The 22,104-nt window shown below is 53.6% G+C and overlaps 1 protein-coding gene across 3 annotated transcripts in view; it reads right to left on the reverse strand.

The window, feature by feature from the left end:
* GJC2 (gap junction protein gamma 2) overlaps positions 1–17,413 on the reverse strand; it is a 30,233-nt gene extending 12,820 nt beyond the window's left edge. Inside the window, exon 1 of one of the 3 annotated variants that reach the window (XM_063417217.1) lies at positions 17,150–17,413. The gene's annotated coding sequence lies outside the window, so the exon portion shown is untranslated. Of the gene's footprint in view, positions 1–3,903; positions 4,027–12,338; positions 13,283–17,149 lie in introns of those variants that run through there. The other 2 variants (XM_063417226.1, XM_063417236.1) reach the window with 2 other exon arrangements.
* Between the last annotated feature and the right edge of the window lie 4,691 nt (positions 17,414–22,104).

A 22,104-nucleotide genomic window follows, 5' to 3' on the forward strand; every position in this document is an offset into this window, starting at 1 on the left:
CAGCATTTTTCCCCCGGCATCTATTCCTGCTCCAAAGCAAACATCTGCCTCGATAGCCAGAGGTGAAATCGAGCCATTATTCCGTCCTCTATTCGCTTCCCTTTCCTGGGGAGGCTGGAGGAGCAGTGGGAATGAAAGGCCATCTCCAACCCCACCCGCCAGGGTCACCCCTGGAGCTGGAGCTGCCCGTGTTCTCCCGAAATCCCACCGTGGCTCCCTCAGCTCTCATAACAGGAAGCAATAAAATTTCCACTTGGTGTTGCCAGCCCTGTGAAGCCCAGCCAGGCTTGACTTGCTCTAGACCTTCCTGAACTTGTACAAAAGAGTGCGAAAAAAAAAATTTAAAAATTAAAACAATTCAATTAAAATCGGAGGAAATCCATCCCCGGGCTGTGCAAAAGTTCAGGCTCGTCTCCTCCTCCCGCTGTTGTCCATGTGGATGTTCCTCCATCCACAGTTCACCCCACAGCAGTGCCTTAATGCAGGTGGGGGCACAGGAAAAGGGTCAGGGTGTATGGGAGAGGTTGGGGAGTGCTGGAAAAATAAAAGGGAAATGGACACATTTTTGGCTGCTTCAGAAAGGTGTGGGTTTTTTAGGTTTTTTTTTCCTAACACCTGTGGATGGGCAGAGATGGAGTGTTAGGAGGGGGCTTGGAAGAGCCCCAGGAACAGGGGTCAGGAGAGGTTGGAAGCTCAGGCACGGCCTCTGAGCTGCGTTCAAGAGCTGCTGGGTGAGGTCCCTGAGCGTGCCAAGTGCAGGAAAGGAACATTTTCCCGATTTTCAGCTGCACCAAAGCCACATTCCCAGTGTCAGTGAGGGAGGGGGGAAGGGGATGGGAGCAGCAACGCCTTAAGGACAGCCTGAGCATAAAGACAGCACCCCCAAAGTGCAGGGGGAGCAGTTCTGTCCTTGGGACCCACAGGCAAAGCACAAGAAAGGCAGGGAGCTGCTGCAGAGATCCAGAGGAGGCACCAGAGATGCTCCAGGGCTGGAGCCCCTCTGCTCTAGAGCTGGGAGAGCTGGGAATGTTTCCCTGGAGAGGAGAAGGCTCCAGGGAGAGCTCAGAGCCCCTGCCAGGGCCTGAAGGGGCTCCAGGAGAGCTGCAGAGGGACTGGGGACAAGGCCTGGAGGGACAGGACACAGGGAATGGCTCCCACTGCCAGAGGGCAGGGCTGGGTGGGAGATTGGGAAGGGATTCCTGGCTGGGAGGGTGGGGAGGGGCTGGGATGGAATTCCCAGGGCAGCTGTGGCTGCCCCTGGATCCCTGGAAGTGTCCAAGGCCAGGCTGGACATCAGGGCTTGGAACACCCTGGGACAGTGGAAGGTGTCCCTGCCATGGCAGGGGGTGGCACTGGATGGGTTTTAAGGTCCCTTCCAACCCAAACCATTCCATGATTCCAGGGTTTTGTGAAAGCAGGACGTGCTCAACACCTCCTCCAGCTTTCCTCACCAACCTCCTCTTGCAAACACCTGCAACACTCCCAGGTTTGGGGTGGTTTTGTGTGTGGAAAATGCTTTGCAATGTCACAGCCAGGCTGCTGACCCTGAGAGTTTGACTTTTATTTTTTTTTTTTCCCAGGAGTTCCAGTGGAAAAGGTGATGGTGTCATTTCTGTCATCACACACCTCATCCATGTCAAACACAGGGACAGCCACCGCAGCAGATGGCCCGACCTGTTCACACCCAGCCATGAGAAATGCTCCAAAGTTATTCAATGTTTTTACCTTCTCTTGGATAACAAGTGACAGGACAAGAATAAATGGCCTCAAGTTGCACCAGGGAAGGTTTAGATTGGATATTAGGGGAAAATTCTTCACAGAGAGAGTTGTAAAATACTAGAACAGACTGGCCAGGGCAGTGGTGGTGTCCCCATCACTGGAAGTGTTCAAAGCTGTGTGGATGTGGCACCTGGGGACACGGTTTGGGGTGGTTATGATGGTGCTGGGTTGATTGGTGATGATCTTCAACAATTCTATGATTCTAATTTTTTACAAATTCAAAAATATCTGTAATTTAGCAACCAAAGTTGACATTAAAGAAACCTCTCAATTCCAACAGGGCCAGGAGCTTGCAGTGAGCAAGTGCCCCATAAATTTGTCCAGGAACAGCAACCACAGGACCCAGCCCAGGTTTTTGTATCAGGTCCATGCTCTGCCTGGTTCTCAGGATGTTGCCCTGGCCAAACCCTGGGACCACTGGGGACTGCCCTGTCCCACATCACCCTTGGGGCAGAGCTCGTGTTGTGCTGCTCCAAACAGCCTTAACACCTCTGAGGGGGTTAAAAACCATCTGGGGGTCCTTTGGAGCAGCTGCTGTGCTTGAGAGCAGCTTCAAGCTCCTGCTTGGGTGTCACCTTCTCAGGGGGCTGGGCCACACTCTGCACTCTGCTCTGCCAGGAATGGAACCCCAGAATCCCAGCAGGGTTTGGGATGGAAGGGATCTTAAAGCCCGTCTTGTTCCAACCCCCTGCCATGGGCAGGGACACCTTCCACTGTCCCAGGCTGCTCCAAGCCCTGTCCAGCCTGGCCTTGGGCACTGCCAGGGATCCAGGGGCAGCCACAGCCACAGGTGGGGCCTCCCCACCATCACAGGGAAAAATTTATTCCTAATATCCCATCTAAAGCTACTCTCTATCAATATAAAGCCATTCCCCCTTATCCTGTCCCTCCATCCCTTGTCCAAAATCTCCCTCCAGCTCTCTTGGAGCCCCTTTAGCCACAAGGAAGGGCTCCAAGGTCACCTTGAAGCCTTCTCTTGTCCAGGCTGAACAATCCCAATTCTCCCAGCCTTTCCCCACAGGAGAGGTTCTCCATCCCTCTGGTGACCCAAACCCATCACCCACCACAAGGGTTCTGCTGGCAGGAGCTCAGGCAACAGGACTTGTGAGATAACACAAAATCTTACCAAACCATAATATTTGAAATACCAAACCTTCCTGCAGATTCCAACACTCGTTCCTGGGATATCAATTTTATCTATTTCCCAATCTTTTGGCTTTGGAGAAGCCTCTGACTTGCCAGGTCAGACAGAGCTGTAACACTGAGGCTGCTCCATGATCCAAGTGTTGTGTAAATGGGGAAAAGGGCTGGGAACAGCTGTCAAAACCTTTCCTTCCACCATATAAACCCATCCCTGTGCCCTCCCCAAATAAATCTGCTGCAGATTTGCCACCCCAAATCACCAAAATGTCCTCCTGAGCTGAGCCCTGGACACCCGGACACCAGATTTTCTTTATGGTAACAAAAACTTTATGGCAAAGAAACTCAACACCAACTTTAAAATTATATTGAAGACAACAAGAAGTTGCCCAGAGAGGCTCTGCCCTCCCCATCCATCCCTGGAGCTGCTCCAGACCAAGCTGGATGGGGCTTGGAGCAACCTGGGGTATTGGAAGGTGTCCCTGGGAGGGGGTTGGAATGAGATGGTCTTTAAGGTCTCTTCCAACCCAAACCATTCTGGGATTCCATGAAGACAAGAAGGAAAATGCCAAAGCAATAGCCCAAGACACTTGGATGTGACTTTGTGGCCCATTTCCCCATTACTAATCAGAGTTAAACAGAGTTAAAAGGGAAGACAGAGACTCAAGCATGAAGAATAAGGCAGCAAATGGGTTGGATGTGCTCTTGCCAACTGTTCTTAGATAACAGACAAAACAGAAAATGAGGAAGAAAAGGAAACATTATTTCCACAAGTGCTTTCCTACCCTTCTGGCCAGGTTCCCAGCGTGACCAGGGCAGGTTCCTACTCTGCCCACCGAGGCATCTCATCACACCAGTACCACCAGCAAATATTTAACAACCCCTTGGGTAATTACCCAAATTACACGGCCAGGTTTGCATGCAGAGGGGAGGATGAGAGAGAAAAGCCCGGAGGGAGCCCAGGCTGGGCGAGCAGCACAGTACCTGCCCAGGGCTCCAGAGCATCGGCGAGCGCTGCCGGTGCCGCTCCGGTGAGGCTCTGCTCCAGAGGCCAGCGGGGCTGGGACAGGGACAGGGACAGGGACAGGGACAGGGACAGGGACAGGGACAGGGACAGGGACAGGGACAGGGACAGGGACAGGGACAGGGACAGGGACAGGGACAGGACCTTCCTGGAGGTGTTTACATAGGTGGCCCCCGCCCGCTGACGCCGCAGAGGTCAGCGGCTCCCGCCTCACCTCTGGACAGCTCCGGGTGCCCCGTGCCAAGGAGGGACACGGCGTGTCTGTCTGTCTGTCTGTCTGTCTGTCTGTCCCCAGCACTGGGGGTTGGGTCAGGGTCCCTCTCTACTCTCAGGAGTGGGTGGTGGCACAGGGAAGGTGTCCCCAGGCTGGCATGCAGGTGGGGATGCAGCCAGTGCCAGCTGGCCCTGGGCCACGCTGCTGCTGGAGCAAAGGCTGAGCCTGAGGTCTGCAGTGCCGGAGTGCTTTGGGCATCCAGCAGCACCCTCTGCCACAATGGGCATGAGCCCACACTGCCTGCTGGCCAAAGCCTTCACACAGCACCAAACGCTGCACCAGCAGCACCAAACGCTGCACCAGCAGCACAAAAACCTACATCAGCACCACAAAAACCTGCACTGGCACACCCAAATCTACACCACAGCACCAAACCCTGCACCAGCAGCACTAAATCTACATCAGCACCACAAAAACCTACACTGGCACACCCAAATCTACACCACAGCACCAAACCCTGCACCAGCAGCACCAAACCCTGCAGCAGCAGCACCAAACCTACATTAGCACCACAAAAACCTACACTGGCACCCCAAAATCTACACCACAGCACCAAATACTGCACCAGCAGCACCAAACCCTACACCAGCGCCACAAAAACCTACACTGACACCTCCAAACCCACACCACACCACCAAACCTACACCAGCAGCACCAAACCCTACACCAGCACCAAACCTACACCACACCACCAAACCTACAGTGGCACCCCTAACCCTAAACCAGCACCACCAAACCTGCACCAGCACCATGAAAAACTGCCCAACACCCCAAAACCTACACCAACACTACCAAACCCTGCACCATCCCACCAATCCATACCCCACCTTCACCAAAGCCTAGGGCATTCCCCAAAGCCATGGAGTGCCCAGGTTGGGACCACGATCCCAAGGGTTTGCCGTGATCCCATCATTCATTCTCCAGGCCAAGGCAGATGCTCCCAGCTTTGGTTCCTGAAGTTGCCTTCACCCCACACTGTGCCAGGATAAAAGGAGCCAGGAGATCTGGGCTGCAGATCCTCCGGGGATCATTATGGGATGGCACCTTCCTCCCTCCCAGACAGGATCCGCTGCATGGCCCCACTGCAGGAGCACAGAATCCCTCCCAGCCTCAATCCTGAATGAACACATGGGGATGTGCAGGTCAGGAAATCACAGAATCATAGGACTGTTGTAGTTGGAAAGGACCTCTGGAGATCACCCAGTCCAACCCCCCTGACAAGGCAGGGTCACCTGGAGCAGGTGACACAGGAACTCGTCCAGGTGGGTTTGGGATGTCTCCAGAGAGGGAGACTCCACGCCCTCCCTGTTCCAGAGCTCTGCCACCCCCCAAGGGAAGAAGTTTTTCCTCACATTGAGGTGGAACTTGTTGTGGTTTTGTTTATGGCCATTGCTGCCCATCCTGTCCTGGTGGGGACAGCCCCACTCGCTGCCCCTCGGGCAGCCACAGCAGGTTGGGCTCCACACTCTGCTTCCCAACAGGCTGCTGCAGGGAATGAGCAGCAATAAAAAGCTGCAGAGAAGAAAGGATAATATGGAACCCAGCTGCGAAAACAAAGATCAAATCCCTCTGAGCCTCCGACCTCCCTTGGCCGACGCGTGGGAAGAAACGCGCCAACATCAATTCCTCTCCCCACGTCCATCCAACTGGGAATTTTTCATGAATGAGCACGTTGGGGCGGAAGGGGAGGGCAGGAAGATGGAGGAGGAGGAGGAGGAGGTGGACAGCCCTTCCATGCCTGTCACACAGGGGAAACTGCAGCTCGTGCTGTGGGCCTGAGCCGGGAGCGCTCCCGTGCTCGGGGCTGATGCTGAGACAAGGGCGCAGTGAGATGAGGGTTCTGTCTTTGTTTTCAGGCTGGTCCTGAGTGCAGAGATCTTCCTGAGAGAGCACCAAGCCCATGGGGGCAGGTTTTCCTAGAGAAATGAGCAGCTCAGGTGAGCCCTGCCCTGCTCACACCAAACCCTCCACACCCCTGGGAAGAGGGGAGCTCCTGGTGTGTTTTTCTGGTTCCCAGGGAGGGATGCCTGAAGCTCCACTGCGAGGCTGGGGATGGGACACAGAGGATGTTGCAGTCATGGTTTAATTCACAATAATGCCAAAATCCCTCCATGAAGAGCAGTGAGCCCCTTCCCAGGCTCCCAGTCTGGTGCTCACATTTCTTCCACACTTTCTGCCAGCCCAGGGCCAGTTCGGCCCCCTCTGCTAAGCTTAAAGAGGCAAACAGCACAGAAAATGCTGTGGAAAGAGGGTATTTAAGAAAAAAAAACCACAAAACCCCCTGATTCTGCTTCACTTAGTGATAAATAGACCTTAAAAGTGCCAAGCCAGAGTCTCTGACCTCCAGGCAGCTTTTGGGACACGTCTCAGTTTGTTGCTGCTCAGCTGAGGTCCATCCTCTTTGCTGTGGTGGTCACTGGCTGGGAACCCAGCCCACCATATTTCAATATTCCAGGAAACCCCCTGAGAATTTTCTGGAGCGAAAAGCTGCAATCATTGACTCTGGCCATTACCAGAAGCTGAGGAAAGAAGATGAAGTGGTGGGAGGCTCTTCTAGAAAATTCACTCTTTCCATGTCTGGTTCTTTCCCTCCCTTCCTCTCCAAGTCATCCTCCCTTCAGCCTCCAGACAGAAATAATTAAGAAACCACACCACCATCTGTGTTTCTGAGAAACTTGAAGAAACAACTTAACATGAACCAACCCCCCCCAAATCATGTCCTGCTGGGGGGCCTGGAGCCAGAGGAGCAGTCCCACACCTGGCTGCTGGCACCTGCCTCACTGAGCTGTGATAAATACAGAACCTCTGAGCTTCCTTGTGTCATTTAAAAGCAGATCTGCATCCTTGTCATCTTTTTTCCTGGCTGCTTTTTGGTCCCCACTGAGCTCAAAGAGTTGGGGTCTCCACTTGAATCCTCTGGAGGTCATGTCAGTGCTGCTTGGCCAGCTCTGTGCTGCCTCTGGGGTGACTCCAGGGAGAAATGAGCAGGAGATCCCAGTTTCAACCCCTTTACTCCCTGTTCCACCCCTGTGTCACACAGCTCTGGTGGTGGAGTGCTTGCTCAGCTTGTGCCAAGTAATGGGATTGGTGCCTGCATTCTCCTTTTGGGACCCAGATGATCTCTAACATCCTTCCAACCCACGCCACAGGATTCTGTGATTTCCCCCTCTCCCAGAGAGAACAAGGGAAATCCTGTTCTTGTCTTCTCTTGAGTGTCAGAGTCCTGCAAACCTGGATTGTCAGCACCAGACACAGCCCTCGGGTGGAGGGTGGATGAGATAAGATGAGGGAAGGGACTTCCCTGGCGGGGACAGCATCCAAACCAAGCCCAGGATGTCCCACAGAAGGTTTCTGCCGTGGCATTGTCACCCTGTCCCCTGTGGGACCTGGATCATCACCTCCTGCATGGATGTGCCTCTTCTGCCGTGACAGAATTCCACATCCCTGCCCTGCCATGGCCCCAGACCCCTCTTTGTGTCCATCCCCACTGTTTTACTTGTGCTGCTGGCCCCAAAAGTGAGCAGGCCTTCTCCTGGCACGCCTGGCACCACATCCAGGCAGCCTCAGCAGAGCAGATCCAGCCCTTGTCCTGCTGCTGCCCATTCAGAGCTCCTCACCCCACCCTTCCCAAAAATCCCGCTGACCGAGTGGGATTTCTCCTTTGGCCCGAGCCCTTCTCTTCTGCTCTCCATTTAATTGCCAAGAATTTCCAAAACCTGGCGGAAAATGAGAGAACAGGCAAAACCTGCCCTGCCTCAGAGCGCGGCGTGCTCGTTTCCTGTCAGCCATCCTCTGTCAGGCTCTGAGAGCAAAATATTTCGGGGCTCTGCAGGCACTAAATCACCCTGCTGGACTCATAACGGGGGCAGCTGAACTACACCTAGTTCCACCTATTGAAATGACGGCAGCAGCCTCCATCCCACAGGAACTGACCCCTCTGCTGCTGCTGGAAGTGCCGATGACATCCACTTCCAGAGGTGTTTGTGGAGCCAGAGCTGCCAGCTCAAGGGGCTGCAGGTGGGATGTGGGATGCTCAACCCAAGGGAGAAGCCAAAAGCTTCATGGAGGGGCGGCCTTGCTGAATTAGCCCTGCCAGAGTGATCATTAAGGGTCATTAAGGCTGGAGATGAGCTCTAAGATCATCAAGTCCAACCATTAACCCAGCAGTGTTCACCTCAAACCCTGGCCCCGGGTGCCACATCAATGTGAGTTTGAACACCTCCAGGGATGGTGACTCCACCACTGCCCTGAGCCCCCTTCCAGTGCCTGACCAGCCTTCAAGGGCAGAAATTTTCCCTAATATCCAATCTCACCTGGTCCAGCCTGAGGCTGTTCCCTCTCCTCCTGTCCCTGTTCCTGGAGCAGAGCCCGACCCCCCTGGCTGTCCCCTCCTGTCAGGAGCTGTGCAGAGCCACAAGGTCCCCCTGAGCCTCCTTTTCTCCAGGCTGAGCCCCTTTCCAGCTCCCTCAGCCTCTCCTGGTGCTCCAGATCCTCAAGGTCTTTCTTGTTGTGAGGAGCCCAAACATGGACACAGAATTCCAGGTGTCCCACAGGGGGACAATCCCTGCTCTGCATCAAGCCAGGTTGGTCAGAATACTCTGCACATCAGCACCTGTCCCAGCCATGGACAGAACAGAGAACATCCAGCCTGGAAGGGATCTACAAGGACCACCAAGGCCAACACTCCCAGTCACCACTGAAATTCCACACTCAAAAACACCTGACGTGGTCACTGGGCTTCACAGGACTGAGAAATGGGGTCACCACGGAGGTCACCACAGAGGTGACCCTGGAGATCACCCTGGGCTCCTCCTGCAGCTCTCAGCAGAGCCTGCCCAGCACAGAGGTCCACGCACACCCCCAGCCCATCTCCTGCCCCATCCTGGCCAGCCCCAAGAAATCACTGCTGCCCCACCAGCTCCCCCTGCCCAGATTTCTGTCCAGCCCCCACGTTTGGGATTTTGGGTGCTTTCACTTGCAGTCTGAGAGATGAGCAATTTTGGGACAGACCCTGCCTGTCCGTACAATGTCCCCGTTAAGTTAGGGACAAGAATTTGGGAACATTCAGCCTCTCTGTCGTGCAGTGGAAGGGGCTGGGTGAAATCTGCTTCCCTGGGCAGGTCTGTTTTTGAAAAGCAATTACTGGCAGGGAAGACCAAATCCTGCATTCCTCAGTGAAGGAATCTGGATGATGTCACCTCCTGCCCGGTGGCAGGAGCATTCCTGCCCCAGGCGCTCCCTCCAGGCAGCCCCTGCCTTTCCTCCAAATATTTGTTTTGGATGGTTTTCTGGAAGCTTCCCATTACAAGGAATAACAGCAGGATGGGCTCTCCTACTGTAAGGTTTGTCCCTGAGCAGCACGTTCACAGGGCCATGGGTTAATAGAGGCTCACATGTGTCAGCCAAAATTTTACTGCCAGTAGCAGAACTGGGGGATTTGTTGGTTTTGTGTCTTTTTTTTTTTTCTCTTTTACAATCTGTGTGGTTCAGTGCAGGCTGAGAGATATCAGAAACCTCTCAAAATAGAAAGTTCTCTGCTTCGCTGAAACACTTTGAACCAAATTCCTTAAATTTTCTTGTCTGTGAGACTTGACCAGAGGCACGTAGATGTGCTTGTAACGCTGTGCCTTTCATTCCCTCCCTTCTTGTGAGGATCCATCCAGCAGGACACATCCACTGAGGTGCCTCATGCCAGCCAGGACCTTTTCTAAACAACTGGCCTGGAATAAAGTGCCCTTTTGCCTGGCAGGGGAGTCCCAGTAGATGTTTCTGGGAAAAGGGTTGCAGGAGTGTGGAGCAACTGTGGGGTGATGTGGAGGCAGGACCGTGTGCCACGGCCTCCTCAAGAGGATAAAATCTCTGTGGCATCCTCCCAGTCTGCTTTTAAGGCACTTGGGTGGGGTTTCATTGTCTAAAGTTGGGTGTTCAACCCTCCTTGGAGCTGACACAGGGTGCTCAGAGGAGCTGGGGCTGCTCCACCCCTGGAAGTGTCCAAGGCCAGGTTGGACCGGGCTTGGAGCAACCTGGGACAGTGGAAGGTGTCCCTGTGGAAGGAAAAACAAGGGCCCTTCCAACCCAAACCATTCTGGGATTCTGTGGCCTGCCTGGAATCCAAGGACTGGGACTCATCCCAGTTCCCAGCTCTTCTCTCCACTCCTCTGGATTTCACCACGTGCTCCCAGGTGAGACCCAAAGCACACCCTGCCCAGGATGTGCTATCCCCCTGCAACTCTTTCCTGCTATTCCACATTTTAAACTGCCCCTAAGGGTTCCCCATCCCACACCAAGGCCTTTTCTGCTATTCCACATTTTAAACTGCCCCTAAGGGTTCCCCATCCCACACCAAGGCCTTTTCTGCTATTCCACATTTTAAACTGCCCCTAAGGGTTCCCCATCCCACACCAAGGCCTTTCCTGCTATTCCACATTTTAAACTGCCCCTAAGGGTTCCCCATCCCACACCAAGGCCTTTCCTGCTATTCCACATTTTAAACTGCCCCTAAGGGTTCCCCATCCCACACCAAGGTGCTGCTCACACCCCGTGGATCACCCACTTCTCCTCAGCACCTGTGATGCTGGAGAAGGGAAGGTGGACAGGACTGGAGGGAACAGGAGCTGATTTAAAAACAGGTTTCTCACAGCAGATGGATAAATTCCTTCCCAATGCTCCAAGACGATCCATTCCTGGCACTTGAAAATGTTTCTTACTCTCAGACTAATTCTGCAGGACTAATGGGAGAGGGTTAATCCAGTGGCAAATAAGGAGCAAGAAGTTGTTTCTTGTGAGGGGCTCGTGAGGTTCAGTCACTCCAAACCCCACAGACGATGATGGGATCTCACCAAGACACTGATTTCACCAAAACCCGAGCTGGGACACTGAGATCCTACAAAGACACGGGGAGAGGAGTGATGGGATGGAAATGAGCTGCGTTTCCAACACCACCACAAGGTGTTGCCCCACATCTGAGTGTGGTCTGAGTTATAAAAAACCCCACATTTAAGCAGCTGTTTTGTTTTGTTTTTTCCTTTTTCTTTCCCAAGCTGAAGCCTCTTGCATCTGCTGATCATCCTGTTCTGCCAGGCTGTGAGCAGGGACAGGAGCCCGAGGCACCACGCTCTGCCCCTCTCAGTGCCAGATGTGACCTCCACTGGCAGAATGGGAATATCCCACCCTGCTGATGGATAAAATCGTCTCTCTTCCCCCACGGGGACTGCAGGCAGCAGCAGCAGCCCCTCGGAGCCAAGCAGGAGCAGGCATTCTGCAGCCCCAGCCCTAAATCAACCCCTCCCCATTTAGCACAGGGCTTTTCATCAGCGCTCTGCTGTTTTTCAGCTTCGGCGATAAAAGGCTTCAGCGAACCTTTCAAACCGAACATAAACTCCAGCCTGCCAACATAAACACCATAAAAACACTCCCTATAAATCAGAGCCCGCCCTCGCTCGCACCGTTCACATTCTCTGGAATGGCTAAAAAGGCGCCGGGGGCTGCCAGGAGGCTCTGCAGCCGCCAGATCCGGGAGGCAGGGACAGCAGCAGGGTGAAAGCTTGCGAGAAAGCAGCTGCCCAGAGCTGAGCTTCCTCCTCATCCTCCCACCTCGGCATCTCCGGGAGAGCGCTGCTGATGGAGGAATGAATAAAGGAGCTCCACGCCCACACGTGGAGCACGAAACCTCGCATGTGTTTGCCCTTATAAACAGAATTTCCTGCAGAAAGCTGCTCCTCTGAGCTGGCCACATCCCTCTCCTCCTGTTTTCCAGGGTGTCCCTCTGTGCTGTAACAACACAGCAGCTTCAGGAGACCCCACAGCTCACGCTGACCTTGAGGACGGGCACAGGAGCTCAAACCCTGCATTTGCCCCCAGAGTTTTCCCTGGTTTTCAGAAAACAGCCTTGGCCAAACCCTACGGCAGCCCCAGGAGCCGAGCAGGGGCAGGCCTGGAGCAGCCCCCAGCCCTGCTCATTTTGCCGTGGCTCCCACCCATAGAAAGACCAGCCCCAGGTCATCCCCCAGGTGGGGAATGAAGGAGAGGGCACAGAAATCTCCTCCCATCTCCCCAAATCCCGGGTCCATCTCCCGGCGCCGGGGATTCCCGGCACGGCTGTGCTGCCCTGGAGCTGCTCACCTCTCACCGGGATGCCGGGCAGCTCTCCGTGCCCCGGGCAGGGATGGCAGGGATGTCTCCCGCTCCTCCTCCATCCTCTGCACACCTCCGGCTCCATCCAGGCAGGCGCTGAAGCCACGGCTGATCTCACCCTGTCTCCCCGCGGCCCCGCCGCACGGAAAAGGCTTTGTCCGGGGATTCTGCCAGCCCGAGAGCGACCACCTCCCGCCAAGGCCAGCCAAGCATGCAACAAAGCCCCGGGAGAGGCAGCTTGGCTCTGGATGCCCTCGGAGAAGAGGATGCAGGAGCGGCGGGCGGCTCCTCCCGAGCATCTCCCCGGAGCCCAGACAGAACTAAGGGGCTGTGGCATCTGGGATGACCCTAAACACCCACCCAAAGCAGCCCTGACACAGCCCGTGGTCTCTGAGGTCAGCACAGGCCCTGGTGGGCTCTCCTCTCCTGGGGGATCCAAGCACAACTCCCAGGAGAAGCCACGCTATCAGCCGAGGTCGTGTCTACAGGAGGGATCGCGATGCCCGTGGCATCAATCTCTTCTCTCTCCCTCCCTCCTCTTCTCCAGCACCGCTTTTTTATCATCAGCTTGATCTGTTCTGACTGGGACCGCGGAGCCGGCGCTGGCTCGCCCTGCCCGGAGCCCCGGGGTGCTGCAGCGATGGCAGCGGAGCGAGCAGGGAGCGAGCCCCGGGCACCGGGCAGGGCTGGCACAGGGCACCGGGTCACAGCGACATCACCGGGTCACAGCGACATCACCGGGTCACACCGACACCATCGCACACATCGCAGATATCGCACACATCGCGGCTCCTCCCCGCGGCTCCGAGCGGAGCCGCCTGCCCGGCAAGGGAAAGGAGGACATTCATTTCTTAGCCAGCCTGGTTCTCTGTTTCTGTCTGGCAGAGCAGGGGAAAGGGCTGGGCAGAGCCCTGAGCAAAGCTATTGTCAGCGGCAGGAAAAAAAAAAAAAGAAAAGGAAAAAAAAGAAAAAAAAGTAAAAGAAAAAAAAAGTAAAAGAAAAAAAAGTAAAAGAAATAAAAAAAGAAAAAAAAGGAGAAAAAAGAAAAAAGAAAAAGAAAAAAGAAAAAGAAATAAAGAGAAAGAAAAAGAAAAAGAGAAAAGAAAAAGGAAAAAAGAGAAAAAGAGAAAAAGAAAAAGAAATAAAGAAAAAAAGGAAAAAAGAAAAAAGAAAAAAGAAAAAAAGAGAAAAAGAGAAAAAGAGAAAAGAAAAAAGAAAAAAGGGAAAAAGAAAAAAGGTAAAAAGAGAAAAAGAGAAAAAGAAAAAAGAAAAAAGAAAAAAAGAAAAAGGAAAAAAAAAGGAAAAAAGAGAAAAAGAAAAAAATAAAAAGAAAGAAAGAAAAAAAAAGACTACAAACCACACACACACCAAAAGGGAAAAAAAAAAAAAAAAAAAAAGGATAAAAACGTGCCTGGAGGAATTTGGCTCGGGTTCGCGTTTGAAGCGGCTTCAGGTTTCCGAAGCTGAGGCTGCCGGATGCACGGCGGGTGTTCTGTAGGGTGGAAGGGGTAGGGAACAGCATTTGGGGTCGTGGGGTGGATTAACCCTGCCCTCATCCAGAGGGTGACACGGGGAAGGGCTGGAAGCCCCCAGGGATGCTCAGGGCTGGGCTGGAAGCGATGCCGAGCCCCAGCGGAGGATGAGCCCCATTTCTGGGCTGCTTTCCCGTGATTTTGCCATTTCCATCCCACCGGTGGTGCCACCAGGGCACCCGCCCTGTGTTTGAGAGGTGCTTCACACCAAGCAGACTCTTGCACAGCTCCGGGCAGTTTAAGAGGGTGTTAAAAAGGGTCAGAAATAGCAAAGCCAAACACAAAGGCAGCCTTGGGAGGTGCTGAGCTCCCTCAATCCCTGCTCTGCCAAAACAGACCTGATCTCTGGGGAAATGGGGACGCTGGGTGTAAACCCCTCAGAAAAAAGGGTCTTGTGTCCTCAGCACCTCCTGTGGAGCAGCTGGTGCCACCCTGTCACCTCCTGGTGCTGACAGGTGCCAGCTGGTGGTGGCACCTCCCGTGGATGACGAGCTGGGATGAGGCTGGGGAGTGTCATTAATGATCAGGGTGATGGGACCTGAGAGTTTGGGGTCCTCACAGACACCCCAAAAATACACCACGGAAGGACAAGATGCAGCCAGAAGAGTTTCAGCTGGATGGCAAATAAAAGTCTCCCTGGCAAACACTGCCATGGGGAGCTGGTGGCATCTGGACCTCCTGAGGGACCTTCAGCCTCTGCTGCCCTGTGATTGCACAGCTCACCCTCAGATCCCCACCTTGCTCAGCATTTCCCACACCTCCACACCCACTGGTGACCAGGAAAAGTTGCCATCCTCCCCAGAGGATGGAGAAGGAGCAAAAACTGCAGAAGAGAGGGTGCAGCTCTTAGAGGAGCAATTCTGACCTGCTAGAGGGCTTGGCTTGTCCTTAAAAAGTCACTTCATTCCTTGGGGACAGCTCAGGACTCCTGAGGGTGGGACATGGGATCTCACCTCCTGAGGATGCAGCCAGAGAAACAGTGGGACAACCCCCAGCACCAAAAAATGGGAGAGGGAGGGAGATACATTTATTCTCATGTGCCTGAATTAATTAATAGGCTGGGGCTCCTCCTTTCCTATCCATTTTCCCTGTTTTCTGCTGCTGCAGCCCCAGGTTGCAACAATGAGGTGCAGAAACCCCACAAAACCTCCTTTATTTTCCCTTCTCCTGGCAGGGAGGAGCAGAAACCACGTGGATTTCCATGGCTGGGCAGCACAACCTCCAAGGGACAGAGCGGGTCAAAGGGAGCTGTGCAGCCTTAAAACTGCCCTTGGGAGGCTGGGATGGACACTGGGTGGGAGAACTCCAACCAGGCCATAGATTACAGGAGAAAAGAGTTTTCCTCAGCACTGGGATCCTTCAGGAATATGGTGCACACCAACTCACATTGCTGGGGAAGGAGGGGTTTCCTTATGACACACACACATAAAAAAAAACCCTGCTGGTGTTTTGATCTTGGACAAAACCCAAGGATTGTCTCGGAAATGGCTCTCCCAGCTTGCAGGAGGAGCACGAGGTGCAGATTCCCCGTCTGCCTCATGGCTCTTTTCCTGCTCCCATTGTCTGGGGCTGGGTTAAGTTGGGATTTCCTCCCTCTGACTTTCTAAGGAAGCTCTGCACGCAGGGCAGGTTGCCCTCCTGTGGCATTCCAAGGAAATCTGGGTGGAAGAAGGTGCCTGTGGCCTCCCAGGATTTATGGGGCTCTTTTCCCTTTGGGATATGGGAATGTTTGCTCATCTCCCACCAGGAGAGGACACAGCCCTCTGCCATCAGGCAGAGCTTAAATAAATTCATTAAGCCAAGCTCCTGTGCTAGGGGTAGATGGGAAGGGCTTTTTGGGGTGGGAGGAGATGGAGAGAGGAATGCCCACCAGCCACCTCAGGAATAAGGAGAATTAGGAGCTCCTTCCAGCCCCCCTCTCCAGGAAATCCTTTGGACAAACACCGGTTGCAACTCAATCTGCAGAGATCTGGAGGCAGAAGGGACATAACTGAGGGTCACCCATCAGCCACGGGGAAGATCTTTAGGATTTTAAAGGATGGGACAATTAAAAGCTGTGGAAATGCAGCAGCATCTCCACATGAGGTTCATCTCAGGACCCCGAGGTGGGGATGAGGGATCCAAGCTGGAGATCCCATCCCAGAGGAGCATCCTGGGTGTTTGGTAGGCAGAGGAGAGTTTTCTCTCAAGGAAGGCTAGCCAAGAAGATGAGCTCACCAAGGAGCAGGTTCAGCTCCCACTGGTGGTGGTGCCCTGCCTCAGTTTCCCCAGCTGCACAGGAGGGAGCACAGCCTTTGCAAGGTGTTTGGGATGTGGAGATGAGAATGTACTCCCAGCCTTGGATCTTATTTTAAAAACAAGCCAAAAGCACCTTACAGAGAAGATAAACTTCTCATGGGTTAGAGACACCAGCTGCAAATCCACATCTGCTGGGATGAGCCCCTTGGGTGCTGCTCTCCAGCTGTGCCTGGCCTCAAAGCCCAGCCCATGCAGGAGCAGGGGGATCTGAGCTGATGATCCCAAAGCCAGGAGGATGCAGATCCCCAAATTTGCAGAAACCTCGGGAATATCACACAGGATCAGCAGGAAAATCAGAATTGGTGTTCCTCCCCCCAGCTCAGGTGGGCTGAGGTGAGAGGAGCTTTGGGGTAGGGACTGGCCAGGAGGTCCCAGAGCACAGAGGGGTTTCCCAGAATCCCAGAATGGTTTGGGTTGGAAGAGACCTTAAGGATCTCCCCATCCCAGCCCTGCCATGGCAGGGACACCCTCCACTGTCCCAGGGTGCTCCAAGCCCTCTCCAACCTGGCCTTGGGCACTTCCAGGGATCCAGGGGCAGCCACAGCTGCTCTGGGCACCCTGTGCCAGGCCCTCCCCACCTCCATAGGGAAAAATTCCTTCCTTTTTCCATGAGGAAAAACCTAAACCACCACTGGTTTAATCCCAAACGCCCTGGAGATGGATTCCAGGGGATGATTCATGCCAGCAAAGTGTGCACAAGCCGATGCCAAATAGGGATGTTGTGTCTCTTACCCCGTCAGGAAAGGCACCGCATGAACACTCAGTCCCAGCAAACGCATTTCCCACCCAAATCATTGGGAAAAAGCAGAAAACGAGGAGCGGGGAAGAGCAGGGCGAGAGCAGAGCAGGGGTTACAGCGCAGGGAAGGAATCTGGGAGCCAGATCCGAGCTCAAAACCACCGGCAAAACATCAGCACGAGGAGGAGGAGGAGGGAGAACAAAACCAAAACAAACGCGAAAGTAACATACGGAGAAGCTGAGTCCTTGTCGACACTGTCCCATCCCGGCCAGTGCGGATCCCTGGATCCCGGTCCGGCCGCTCCCGGCGCCGCTGTGCTCCCTCCCACCCCGCCAAAGCCGCGCTCTGACGTGGGGAAGGGAAAGCTCCGAATCTGCAACCCCAGCAGGACAATCCCCGGCACAGCAAGGAGCCCTTTGCCTTCCCTTGAGGGTTTTTTTTTGGAGTTTCCTTCTCTGCACGCGTAAAAATCGCCGTGAAAAAGAGAGTGAGGTGAATAACTCCGGAGCTGAGAGTGGCGCTTATGGGAAAAAAAATCAAATTATTTAAATAGTCGAAGGGTTTAGGGCTAAAAATAGCAAGAAGAGCTCCTTGGAGCAGGAGGGGGAGGCGGGAAGCAGAGGTGCTGCAGCAGGATAAGAACTGTTTCCTTCTTGTTTGGGATTTCTTTTCCTTTCTGCTCCAGACCTGGTGGAAAGTTGGCCAAAAACTCTCCCTGTCCTCACAGCCACAGCGAAACGCTGCAGCACCACCAAAAAACTTCATTTCCCCCCCAGTTTTTATGCCCAAAGCAGTGCCTGTTGCTGAAATCTTGTGTTTTAATGTTTTATACTGACCAGAGGCTCCTATCCCAGCCCCTCTTCATCCCTGTCCTCCCTTCCCAACCCCGTTTTGCAGGGCAGGGGGAACAGCTGGAAGCATCTCCCTGCTCTGTGCAGAGCAGCTGGAAGGGGAAGCAGCTGCAAGGGGACAGAGGGACATTTTCCTCCTCCCCCAGCCCCTCCTGCTCTCTGCCAGGGGGATTTTTCTACATCTCTGCTGCAGAGAGGGGGGGATGTTGCCCCTGGCTCAAACCCCCAACCAGGGATTAAATAATTGCCCCACGCAGAGGCCACAACCTTTGGCACGTCCTCATCTGTTCCTTGCCATTGCCAACTCGCATGATTTTATGGCTGACCTCACAAAAATTGATGTTTTCCTTAAAGGCCCCGTGTTGTGAGGGGAGATTTGGCTTTCAGGAGTCCAAATCAGTGAGGTTTTACTCGCTGCAATTAAAGAAAATCCCCAAACTGAACGAATTTGGCATGAAGAAGGCCCTAAACCTTTGAAATCTGGTGGCTCTTCATCTCTTAAACATACATGACCCTCAGCATGCCTTGAGCAGCTCCCACCATGTGAAACTCCTCAAAATAACTTGTTTTTCCTGGTTTGAAGGAAGTTTTAAGAGATGTCCTTGCTCCTCAGAACAGCTGGGATGGAGCAGCCAAGTTTTCATCCTCTAATTTAATTTCTCAAGTGTGTTTCTGCTCTCCAGCTGCTTCAGGGGAGGAACAAGCTGGGAACAGCCTGGCTGACTGTGCAGGGGTTGTGTGTTCCCAGAAGGAGTTTTCCAGAGGAAATCAGATCCTAGGATGCTCCAGGGATGGAGGAGGAGGAGGAGGGAGAAGAGAGGCACCACCACAGCACTTGCTCCTGCAGCTGCTGCCACCCTTGATGCAGTCCAAGCCCAAAGTTCAGCCTAAATCCAAGGATTTCAAGGAATTTTGGGAAAAGAAATTACCCTCCCCAGAAAATGTGTAGGGAAATCCTTTTTGTAATCACACAGCTCAAAAACAACCTTTACTATGCTCCTAAAAAAATCTCAGCCCTGCTGTGTATCAGACTCGGAGCAAACTTTAATTCAGCCTTGTATAAAACAGTTCTGAGCCAAATCCTGGATCCAAATTTGAAGGGATTGTCCAGACCCCACGTGGAGCTGGATTTCTGTACCTTATGCAAATATTTAATGCAAACCACTTTGCAGGCATAGGAAGAAATTATAATTTTGCCTTTATATACGCAATACATAAAATATAATAAATACACAATATATGACAAAGACCAACAAACCAGCAGCACGGCCTCGTGGGGTGAGGAATATTTTTGCTCCCAAATCCACAACCCCTCCCTGCCAGACAGCCCCATCCTGTACCTTTCCCAGCCAGGAAAAAACAAGGTGCCCGTGGAGCCACGGATCTTCACCGCATAACCGGAGCCCGGGGTGGGGAGAAGCCCTGCAGCAGCAGCAGCAGCAGCACAGCCCTGCAACAAAGGCAAGGAGGAGGTGATTATTCATCCCCGGGCATCTCTCTGCCAGGCACAATACGGCAGCGTGTCACTGTCCCCTCTCAATGGCACCATTGTCCCCCCTGAGCCCGGCTCCTGGGGGTGGGGGCACAGGGAGAGGCTCCTGCCCCTCAGGGAGCTCCTCCAGGGCTGGGTGCCACCACTGAAGAAGAGGCTTTGGTTTGGATCCCAGTTTGGCCTCCACAGCAGCACTGGGGTGAGGTTCCTCCAGGAGAGGGGGGCAGTCTGGGGGCTGGGGTGAAATAAATTGGGGTGCAAAGGGGATGGGCTTGAGAATGGGAGTTCTCAGCTCACTGGTAGAACAGAGGGATGCTCCCGGGGGGGTTGTTGGGATCCTTGCAGGAGTTTGCATCTGGATGCTGCTTCCAGGGGAGGAGCACACTGAGGAGCTGGAGAAATCCCAGAATGGTCTGGAAGTGACCTTAGAGCTCATCCAGCTGCACCCCCTGCAGAAGGGCAGGGACACCTTCCACTATCCCAGGGTGTTCCAAGCCCCATCCAGCCTGGCCTTGGGCACTGCCAGGGATCCAGGGGCAGCCACAGCTTCTGTGGGAAATGCAGGGAGCACGGTCAGGGCTGGAGGATGCACAAGGGGAGGCTCAGCAGGGAGATTTCAGTAATAAATACAACCCTTAAATGGGAAAGCGGTGAGAAAACAGAGCCAAAATGTTCTCAGAGCACCCAAGGCCCAGAGAGGCAGCACATCTGCAGCAGCCACAGCAGGGGGAATGCACAAGGGAAAAAGATCCTGCCTGCCTTTGAAACAGCAGGAGCTGCTGCAGGAACACCAGTGAAAAGTCTTCCCCATGGGACAAAGGGGATCAGGCTGGATTTCAGGAAAAAACCCAAAAAACAAAACAAAAAAATAAACAAACAAACAAAACCAAACAAACAAAAAACCCAAAATAAAACAAAAAAAAAACCACCACAGTAAAGATCCCAGAGATGCCACCACAGCAACGCTGTGAGGTGAGGCTGCAGTGGGACAAAGGGGATCAGGCTGGATTTCAGGGAAAAAAACAAACAAACAAAAAACCAGAAACCAAAACAAACAAACAAAAAACCCAAAAAACAAACAAAAAAACCACCCCACCACGGTAAAGATACAGAGATGCCACCACAGCAACACTGTGAGGTGAAGCTGCAGTGGGGCGACCCCAAGGAGCAGCAGCATCCATGCTTGGGAAGGCAGACGGGGTGAATAAAATGTTATGTATTAAAAAAAATGATATGAAAAGGCAAATTAAACATAGAAAGGCTGCTGTGATGGAGGCAGGCTGCTGCTGGGGACGCTGGCAGGGGCAGGCAGCCCTTGCAGGAGGGAGCAGAGGGATGTTCCCAGCTCCAAGGCAGGGGTGGCCGTGGGGCTCGCTGGGCTGGTCAGGCTGCAGCAGGAGGGAGCCCAAAGGGATGGGAGGTGTGAGATCCCCCTCCCCACTCAGGGGACAGCCTGACAGGCCCTCAGCCCACCCCAGGGACAGAGAAACCCCTCTGCTGTGGCACCAGTTTCCTCTCTCCACCCAAACTGGGGTGCTGTTTTCTCCCTCTAATCTACACTCCCATATCCAGGAGGCATCACAAGATTCCAACCATGGTCAAAGCAAGGGATGGAGCTCACACATCCTGCACTTCCAACTAAGAAAAAAAATAATAAATCTCCTCTATTCTCTCATCCTGTACCCAGCATATCCAGGGCAGCACATTGCTGGTGACTGCAGCATTGCTCTTGGCTTTTTGAGTTTTTCCCATCACCTCCACATTAGGGAGCCAGGCCATCCCTAAAGTTCAGTGCCCACTACACACTTTATTTTCCATCCAGACTTGACACAAACAGGAGCAGCAACCCCTGATCCTTCAGGGAATATCTGCAAATTAATGCTGGGCTGATGACTTGGGCACCTTCCCTGTAGCCACTGGACTCAGATCCCAGGGGTCTTATTCCCCTGGGAATAAGAATCAATAAAATAAACTCCTCTGTGTGGAAATTGAGGAAAATATATATATATATTTTTTTTTTTCCCAGCTCCACCTGGATACTAGAATTTTGCCTTTTCTGCCTCCTTTTTTTTATCCCCTCCTTGCATCTCCGGAGATGGGGAAAATAAAATCCAGAAAAACATCCTGTTCCTGTTCTCCCTCCTGTTTGTGGCCAGACAGAGAGGAATCATGAATCAGGAGGGGGATGCACCCCCGATTCCACGAGCATCCGGTAGTGGCGGTGGCCGTACCAGTTGCCACGGCACAATGGGAATTGCAGATGGCTTCTGGTCATTCACAGGGCTGGAGTCATGGCCCGGACAAGCAGAGTCACAGCTGCTGCTGCTGGAAAAAGTGGAGCCTGCAGTGGATTGCTGAGTTTTGGAGGCTGGGGCAGGGCTGAGCAGGGCTGAGCAGGGCTGAGCAGGGCTGAGCAGGGCTGAGCAGGGTGAGGGTGCCGGGCCGTGCGTGCCGCCCCGGCCGGAGCCGGCCACGGTTATGGATCGGCGTCCCGCGCTCTCCAGGGATGACACAGTTGCATATCCAGTCGATGTGGCTGACCCAAATACAGCTCCCAGCAAGGCAGGCACGGCCCAGCCCCTGAGCCAGCTGCCAGGGCCACTCTGAGCCTCGTGGAGCTGATGGGCACGGCAGAACTCCTACGAGCACCCGGAGCGTCCAGAGCCGCGGGACGCTCGGCAGAAAATTCCATCCTCCCACTCAGCTTCCTTCCCACCAGGCAGAGAAAAGCCCTGGAGGAGCACTGCTGTGGCCAAGGGATGCTGGCACGGATCCATCTGAGTCCCACCTGGATCAGTTATCCCAGGGAGGGTTTTGGCTGGTGCAGGAGAATGGGACCTAC

Source organism: Prinia subflava, chromosome 1 (genome assembly GCF_021018805.1).
Source record: "Prinia subflava isolate CZ2003 ecotype Zambia chromosome 1, Cam_Psub_1.2, whole genome shotgun sequence".
Classification (NCBI taxonomy): domain Eukaryota; kingdom Metazoa; phylum Chordata; class Aves; order Passeriformes; family Cisticolidae; genus Prinia; species Prinia subflava.